Source organism: Callorhinus ursinus, unplaced genomic scaffold, assembly GCF_003265705.2.
Source record: "Callorhinus ursinus isolate GAN/ISIS: 27379988/994484 unplaced genomic scaffold, GSC_fseal_2.0 scaffold4, whole genome shotgun sequence".
NCBI lineage: Eukaryota > Metazoa > Chordata > Mammalia > Carnivora > Otariidae > Callorhinus > Callorhinus ursinus.
In genome coordinates this window covers 27,901,721-27,910,233 of record NW_027397066.1, presented here as the reverse complement: position 1 = coordinate 27,910,233, position 8,513 = coordinate 27,901,721, and the positions used below count along the sequence as shown (strand labels likewise).

The following is an 8,513-nucleotide window of genomic DNA, read 5'->3' as shown; positions in this document are numbered from 1 at the left end:
GTGGTCATGCTGGAATGGTATACAGTATAAGGCCAAAAAAGTAACCAGATGATTATGTTTTACAGGATAGGCCAGGTGGGAACACCTTCACTAGGGCCATCTGCAATGCACTTATAGGAAGAACACCAACATGACTAAGAATTTCAATGATGATTTCTCTCTGCATGTCAGGTATGAAGGTAAGAGACACAATCACAAAATGCAGCTCATTAATATCCATTGCAAGTGATAGGGCTTGAATTAACAAAGGCCAGGTGACAACACTTAATCTCCAGAAGATGGAAGGATATAATTACTGCAATAACCAGTCAAGTTGGAGGAAAAATTAAGAGACATGACTCATGAGGGGTTGTGGTGATATTTATAGAGTATTCCATGCCTAATGGAAAAATAGATTGGCAGTCAACAAGGATGCTACTTAACACATGAAATTAAATAAAATTGAGATTGAAGTAAGAGGAGGCTGAGGCAGTTGCCCCAATAAAAAGCTACATTCCTTTGCTCAGTACCTGAACCTGATCTGTTTTTTGGATCTGGAAACCAGTGACTGAAGAGGTGGTTGCATCCCTAGAAGGAAGGGGCCTATAACACAATAAAAATTATAGGCAGTATATATACTGTGCTCCATTAAAATTTAACATGGAGGAGAGGGAAATACCCAGACATTTCAAGGACAATGTACACAGGGTCAGAGTTGACATTGATAACCTGAAACTCACAGTATCAAAATACTAGCTATTGGAATGGGTACTAAGAGGGGCTAGATTATTAAATGGATTTCTATCTAAAGTCTGGTTCAAAGTGGAATCTCTGGTCTTTCAGACCCACCCAGTGGTCCCAAAATATATAATGGAATTGAGATACTGAGAAAGCGAGTGACTTGAGCTTTGGCTCCTTGGAATGTGGAACAAGTTATCATAGTGGGAAAGACCAAGTAAAAACCGCTGAAATGTGATGCCTCTCTCTAGACAAGATTATAAATAAAAATAAGTTATTTCATTATGGATGATGGCAATGATTAGTGCCACCATTAAAATTTTAATAAATGCAGGGGTGAGTCTATCTTTTGATTTTTATTTTTATTTATTTATTTATTTATTTATTTACTTTTTGTTTTTGTTTTTACCAGTTGACCTCCAGAAAAATGCAGATGACTCCTGGAGAAGAACTGTGGACCACCACAAGCTCAACCATGCAGTAGCCATAATTGCAGCCATGGTGCCATATATTTCACATGTTATTCAGCAGTTCATTAAGGAGTATTCTGTTCTCCATTAAAATCATTTAAGAGGATCAGAAGTCATTTACATTTATACCAGAGTGGACAAGAATTTCCATTTCCAATTTTGCTTCAAGTCACATTAACTCCAATGGTGTATGTCATAATATAACCTAAAGAGATCTGAACCACTTTAACATATCACCAAACTCCTGCAACCTGATCCTCTCTTAGTGAATGTGTTTTGAGGGAACTAAAACTAAAGCAGTACATAAAGTATTTTTGTTGAAGAGGGTCATTTTTTTTTGTCATGACAAAAAAATTACTTTATGAAAATATTCTATTATTCAAAAATGGTCTAGGTTTGCTGGTCTAAAGCAAGCGTTGTCCAAAGATTTTGTTCATGGCTCAAGTCTTCAGTTAAAAGATAAATAATTTGAGGCACCTGAGTGGCTCAGTCGGTTAAGCATCTGCCTTCAGCTCAGGTCATGATCCCAGGGTCCTGGGATCGAGTCCTGCTTTGGGTTCCCTGCTCAGTGGGAAGCCTGCTTCTCCCTCTTCTGCTCCGCCTGCTTGTGCACGTGCTGTCTCTCTCTCTCAAATAAATAAATATGATCTTTAAAAAAAAAGATAAATAACTAAGTAAGAAGGAAACCAGAAATAAACAGGTTAGAGACAAAATAGCAAGTAATAGTCAACATGTTGCTAACATTTATATCATCCATGCTATAAATATATCAATTATATCATGATGTCTATGAAATTGAATATATCTCACTAATTTTCTTAATTTTACCATGATTGTCTGTTGCAACTTATACAGTTAGGTCAGATTGATATTACATATTTTTTTTATTATGTTCAGTTAGCCACTGTATAATACATCATTAGTTTTTGATGTAGTGTTCAATGATTCATTAGTTGCATATAACACCCAGTGCTCATCACAGCACGTGCCCTCCTTAATACCCATCGCTTTGTTACCCCATCCCCCCACCCCTCCCCTCTGAAACCCAGTTTGTTTCCGGGGTCCATAGTCTCTCATGGTTCATCTCCCTCTCTGATTTCTCCCCCTTCAGATTTCCTTCCCTTCCCCTATGGTTCTCTGTGCTATTGCTTATGTTCCACATAGGAGTGAAACTATATGATAATTGTCTTTCTCTTCTTGACTTACTTCACTTAGCATAATCCCCTCTAGTTCCATCCATGTCAATGCAAATGGTGAGTATTCATACTTTCTGATGGCTGAATTATATTCCATTGTATATATGTACCACATCTTCTTTATCAATTCACCTGGAGCATATTACATATTAAGTGAAATTTATAAGAAGCATTTAGAAAGTGTCACTAATCAGGAAAATTGGAGGGACTGTATTTTATATATGTGTATATCTATCTTTCAATATGTCTATATGCTTTTATGAATATAAATATAAAGGGGTTGTTTTCAAAAGTAACATAAAGATGTTTTGCTGTTTTTGGAAAGCATAGGCCTTTTAGGCACTATAATGTAAAATCTATTTACAATTGAAATATTTGGTTAAAATAATGAATATTTATTAAGGTTTTTATTGTTGTTATGAGAACTATTCTCAGTACTCTCTTTATATATATATATATATATATATATATATATATAAATTTACTCTTCATAGAAATCTTGGAGGTAAATACAATTATTGTATTTAACAGAGTCCTGGCAAAAAAAAGATGCAGTGCTAAAAAACTGAATAATTATAGTATATATATCAAAGGGAGATGCTATTTAAAAGGCCATGGGTATAGTAAAACCATAAGGGATGGTGCTATATTTTGGAAATTCATAACAGTGGGTTAGAAATTTGGGAAATGTCTGGAAGTTAAGATTAATAAGGTGAAGCCTTAGATAACAAATATAATCTATAACTTTTTTCTTTAATATTATTATTAAGATTTAGCAATACACAGTTTAAAATTTGACACACTGGTAGAAGTAATATTTCCTATAGTTACAGAAATTATAACAGTTTTTGAGAAATGATTAGGCTATAAAATAATAAATATTCCAGCTCTTAATGATATAAAAGGAAATGTACCACCACTTTGGTTTCATGATTTTTTCCCACTCTTTCAATCACTTTTTTGTTTAGATTGAGATAAATTGTGTCTATTTCTTTAAAGAATAGATAACTTTGTTCTGTGTTAGTGGTTATTGGTGTAGCCCATCAGGAACTCTTAATTCAGCATAAGTACACATGCTTCAGATATATATCGAATGTGATAAAGAAATTGACACTGAGATTGTCACCAGGATGTTCCAAGATTGATGATCCTTCTTAAACATAAGATACTATTATCAATTCAGGGTCACCCAAAAGGAAATCACAGAACTGTCAAAAGTGTCACACTACTACTTTTCTCAAAAGAGACATTGTATAAATTTTGTTGTAGTTAGTAACTCTTCTATTCTGTATGTAAAAATAAAATAAAACATACATAATATTAAGATTTTTTTTAATAAGTAAACTCTGATAGTTCCTTAGGAAAAAAAGATATCTTTTCACTCTTCTTTCTACATTTAAACTGAAAACTCAAAATGGAATTTTTTTATTTTTGCACTTTAATTTATAGGGACTATATTAGACTTGAACATTTGAAAATAAAATACCTATTATGTGCCTTTCTAAAAAAGAGACACTTTCTTTTTTTTAAAAGTTTTTATTTATTTATTTGACAGAGAGAGGGAGAGAGACAGTGAGAGAGGGAACACAAGCAGGGGCAGAGGCAGAGGGAGAAGCAGGCTTCCTGCGGGGCATGCAGCCCAATGCGGGGCTCGATCCCAGGACCCCGGGATCATGACCTGAGCCGAAGGAAGACGATTAACGACTGAACCACCCAGGCGCGCTGAGACACTTTAGAAGAAAAAAAAAAAGTCCCTCTTTCTACTGCGGTAAATACTTGCATGCATGTATTAGGGTTGACATTTTTTAAATATTCAGATTTCACTTGTATGTGGAATCTAAAACAAATCCAAAAGAAATGAATAAACAAACAAAACACAGAATGAGACCTATAAATACAGAGAACAAACTGATTTTTGCCAATGGGGAGGTGGCAGGGGGATGGGTAAAATGGGTGAAGGGAGGTGGGAGATACAGGCTTCCAGTTATGGAATGAACAACTCATGCAAATAAAATGTACACAGTAGGGAATATACACAATGATATTATAATAGCATATATGGTAACACCTGATAGCTATACTTGGGGTGAGACTAGCATAACACATAGAGATGTTGAATCACTATGTTATACACCTGAAACTAATGTAAAATTGTGTGTCAACTATACTCAAATAAAAGAACACTGAAAAAAAGTAAAATTAATAATTCAGTGGAGAAACTTGCGGAACGATATTTCATATAAATATATGCATATGTGTATATGTACATATATATGTGTGTGTGTGTATATATATATATATATATATATAAATTTGGGGTTAGAAATAAACTGGATTTATTAATCCAAAATATAATACATGGGATATTTATGCATATCTATGTTTTATGGAAATTGTTTTTAATTCTATTATGGTGAAGATGCTAGATTTTCTCTGGCTTTACTTATTTTCAGCCAAGAGAAATAATATTGTGTGTGTGTGTGTGTAAGAAAGAGAGAGATTTCCCAAGTAAATTGGAGTTAAATTCATTCCAGGAAGAATTTGAAGAATTTGCAATGTAAGACATTCCCCACACTGAGTATAAGTTATATGTTCAAAGAGGCCCTTTTGGGTCATTTATAGCCATGTTATTGATAAAGTTTAAGTGGAGTGTAAAATGATAAAAAAAAAAAAAAAAGATGATGTTTAGTCCCAGGCATTTTCAGGGAGTGCCTTAAGATTTCTATAAAATAGAATGGTGTCTTGGATATTGTTTTAATTATAAGATAACTATGTCTTTCACCAGCAGGTACTTACAAACTTGTTACTGCCTTGAATATTGTTTTAATTATGAGACAATTGTGTCTTTCATCAGCAAGAAGTTACAAAGAATGTCCTATTTGTTACATTATTAATGCTGCCACTAGGATGTGCTAAGTTGTTATTTTAGCGACTTAGAATTTCTGGATCTTTAGAATTTGTTAACAATCTATTTGAGAATGTGTTTAGTCATGGAGACACTTTTCATGTTACTAGATAGATTGAACAGATGACTTACAATCAGATTTTTTTGATGGAGAGATATCCCAAGGAATAATCAGTTCATTTGGGTTTAGGCACGTTTGCTTATTTTTTCTTCAATCAGCACTTTGAGAATATTTTAATTGAAATTTAACAAAATTGGTTTTGCTTAAAAATAATCAAGATATGGGTTTATTTATTTCATTTTTTTACAATATTTAAAACTAATTTCTGAACAACCATTATATACCAAGAAATTTAATAGGTACAGGGTATTCAACGCTCTAACAGACTAGACTTCTGCACTTGGAATATCGAGCCTAACTTACTGAATTACGTATATAAGATTCTAAGCCAACAAAAGGAATTACTACCGATTTTTTTTAAATCAATAGTATCTGTAATGTTCCCAAGATTCTCAGGTTACTATCACTGCAAACTCAAAGCTACCCTACTGCATTTTGGAAATGAAAGAATATTGTTTACATCATTACCATCTGGAATTCGCTTATGATATATTCACCTGGATTTTACATGACATTTTAAAAACATTATGAATAATATTTTTATCTCATTAAACCTAATAGTTTCTCAACATTCACACCTGATCTTCACCATCTCAATAAGAGCTCTGTGCCTGTCCCATCCATGAAGAGTAAACAGATGTTATTAAAAGTAGAATGACTCCCCTAAGATTCAAGTTTTTTAAATTTAATTTAATTTTATTATGTTATGTTAGTCACCATACAATACACCATTAGTTTTTGATGTAGTGATCCACGATTCATTGTTTTTGTATAACTTCGTTGACCTGTTTCATCCGAAATATGAAATCAAGTTCTCTGGTCCTTGATCCTGGGCTTTTGTGCTTTTTGTTTGTTTGGTTGGTTGGTCTGCTTTGTTTTGTTTTAGTATCACAAAGAGACTATTCTACAAATAGCCATAAAATTTGGAATCTATTCTTGTTTTATGAATCATGTTTTATTTCATTGTACAGGCCACGGCTTCTTAAACTACACTACAGTTGTGCTTATATATCTAGAAATAGCATTTTATGAGATGGATATTTTGAACCATTTATATCTAAGTATATATATTATGTGATTAAGCTTTAGAAGAAAATAGGCTTGTATTGCTGAAGGTAGAAAAGTGTTGGGTGAATGTGCTATACTTCAGCTTTTCTTGATAGCATCATCTTCACCCTGCCATTAATATTAGTTATCTAAACCCTAGCTTAGCACAGAAGACTGTGAGAGCTTTTCCTCATGTAGTAAATATCCTGCCATACATATACATGTGTGGTTTATAAAGTAATGAATCGTCTTTTGGGGGGCTGGGAGTCGATCTTTCTACTTGAGGCAGGACCTAATGCAGTTACTGAAATTACTGTTTTCTCAAGAGTGTGTGGAGTGGTCAATTTTGCTTGTTTCTTGAATTCCAACCATCTTTATTTTTGAGCCAAATAGATATATCCTGTTTAATCTATAATAATAACAGCTACCCTCTCTATCAATACTTGGAGTTTCTGAACTATAGGGTCTATTGCAGAGTACTGAGAGCAGGGTAATGAACACAAGTGGCACTGAGCCCCTAATGTCCTTTGCAATATGCCTGTGTGGGTGATCCAGTTCTTCTCCCCCTGCTTTCCCTCCTCTTTCTCCTTCTCCATCTCCCTCTCCCTCTCTCCCTCCTCCTTCCCCTCCCTGCCCTTCCCTTACTTCCTCTCCTTCTACAAATTCCAGATCACAGGATGAGTAAAACTGTGGTAAGCAAGTAGAGTGGAGTCTGTTGATGTTTTGAAAGGACAGTGAACTCTGATTCTTTTTTTTTTTACATGAAGACATTTTATTATTTTGCTATATAACATATTAGTAAATATACTCAATCGCATTTTCTCAAATGGCAAATGAGACACAAGATAACATCTTTTTAATTCCTGAAAACCTCAGTATCATCTATCTTTTGGAGGATCCAGTTTCCTACGACGTCTATGATACTGTCCACGAGGATACCAACGGTGCTTAGTAATACAGAACATTTTGCTAAGTTGTTCTATCGTGGGTCCTTGCTCAAATTGCTCGTTTTTTTCTTCTAATCTGGTTTTCAGCACTTGGTCATGTGTTTCTTCATTATTATGCACAGGATCTGGCCGAGGATCATATGGAATGTCCACAGAAGGGTGGTAGCATGCTATTGTCCTGCCACCCAATATCAAAGCAAACTCTACTCTGCAATTATAGTCATCTGGTAGAGAAGAATATGTAGATTTATGACAAACACAACATAAAGCTCCATTTTGAATTGGAAATAAATGTTTCCGGATAGTTCTGTTTGATATCACCCATTTGACTGCTGCTAACACCATGGTGAATCAAGATCCTTATTAGGTGGTGTGAAAGAAGATGATTTGAAGAGAAACTGATTTTAAAATCTTCCTCCAGGTATACCTATTTTCATCCCTGACAGCCGCTCACCGCGAGCCCACCGTCTTACCTCAGTCGTGAACTCTGATTCTTATTGATTGCCTCCAGCGCATTCATCTTTCCTCTCCTACAACTGCCCTTCTTCCTTTGTCACTTTTCTACCTCTCTGTCTCCTTTGTTACACTGTCTCTTTGTATTGGGATGTCTTAGTCCAAACTGGGAGTCCTCCTAACAGAAGGGGATTGAAGAGCTGACCTTCACAGATCATTGTTAGTCCTGAGAGACCATGGCATAATAGAAAATATGTGAGTTGAATAACTATGAAATGAGAAAAAAAAAGTAACTTTTTATGTTGTGTTTTGAGAATACATTTATCCCTTTTTAAGATCACTTTGATAGTTATTGTTGCTAAAGCCTCATGCTGTTCTTATCTCAGAAATAATCTATATAAGTATTAATGATTTATGCATACCAAGAATAAGATAAATTTGGTGAAATTTGATGGCAATCCTTGCAGGTTTGCATTTTTCAGAGATCTTTGGCAGTTAAGTGCTACTTTTTAAACATCAGTTGTACCTCAGCTACTTATAACCAATGTTTATATATGTCTTTATGGTACATGTAGGTTCTTTTACATGAAAGTCTTAGATCTATTCTGTAAATAACACTGAAGAAGCAGTATGCATATATTTTCATCCATTGGAAAT

At 34.3% G+C, this 8,513-nt stretch overlaps 1 pseudogene; it reads right to left on the bottom strand.

Moving 5' to 3' along the window:
* Nucleotides 1-7,226: 7,226 nt before the first annotated feature.
* Nucleotides 7,227-7,857, bottom strand: LOC112835575 (large ribosomal subunit protein mL42 pseudogene; annotated as a pseudogene).
* Between the last annotated feature and the right edge of the window lie 656 nt (nt 7,858-8,513).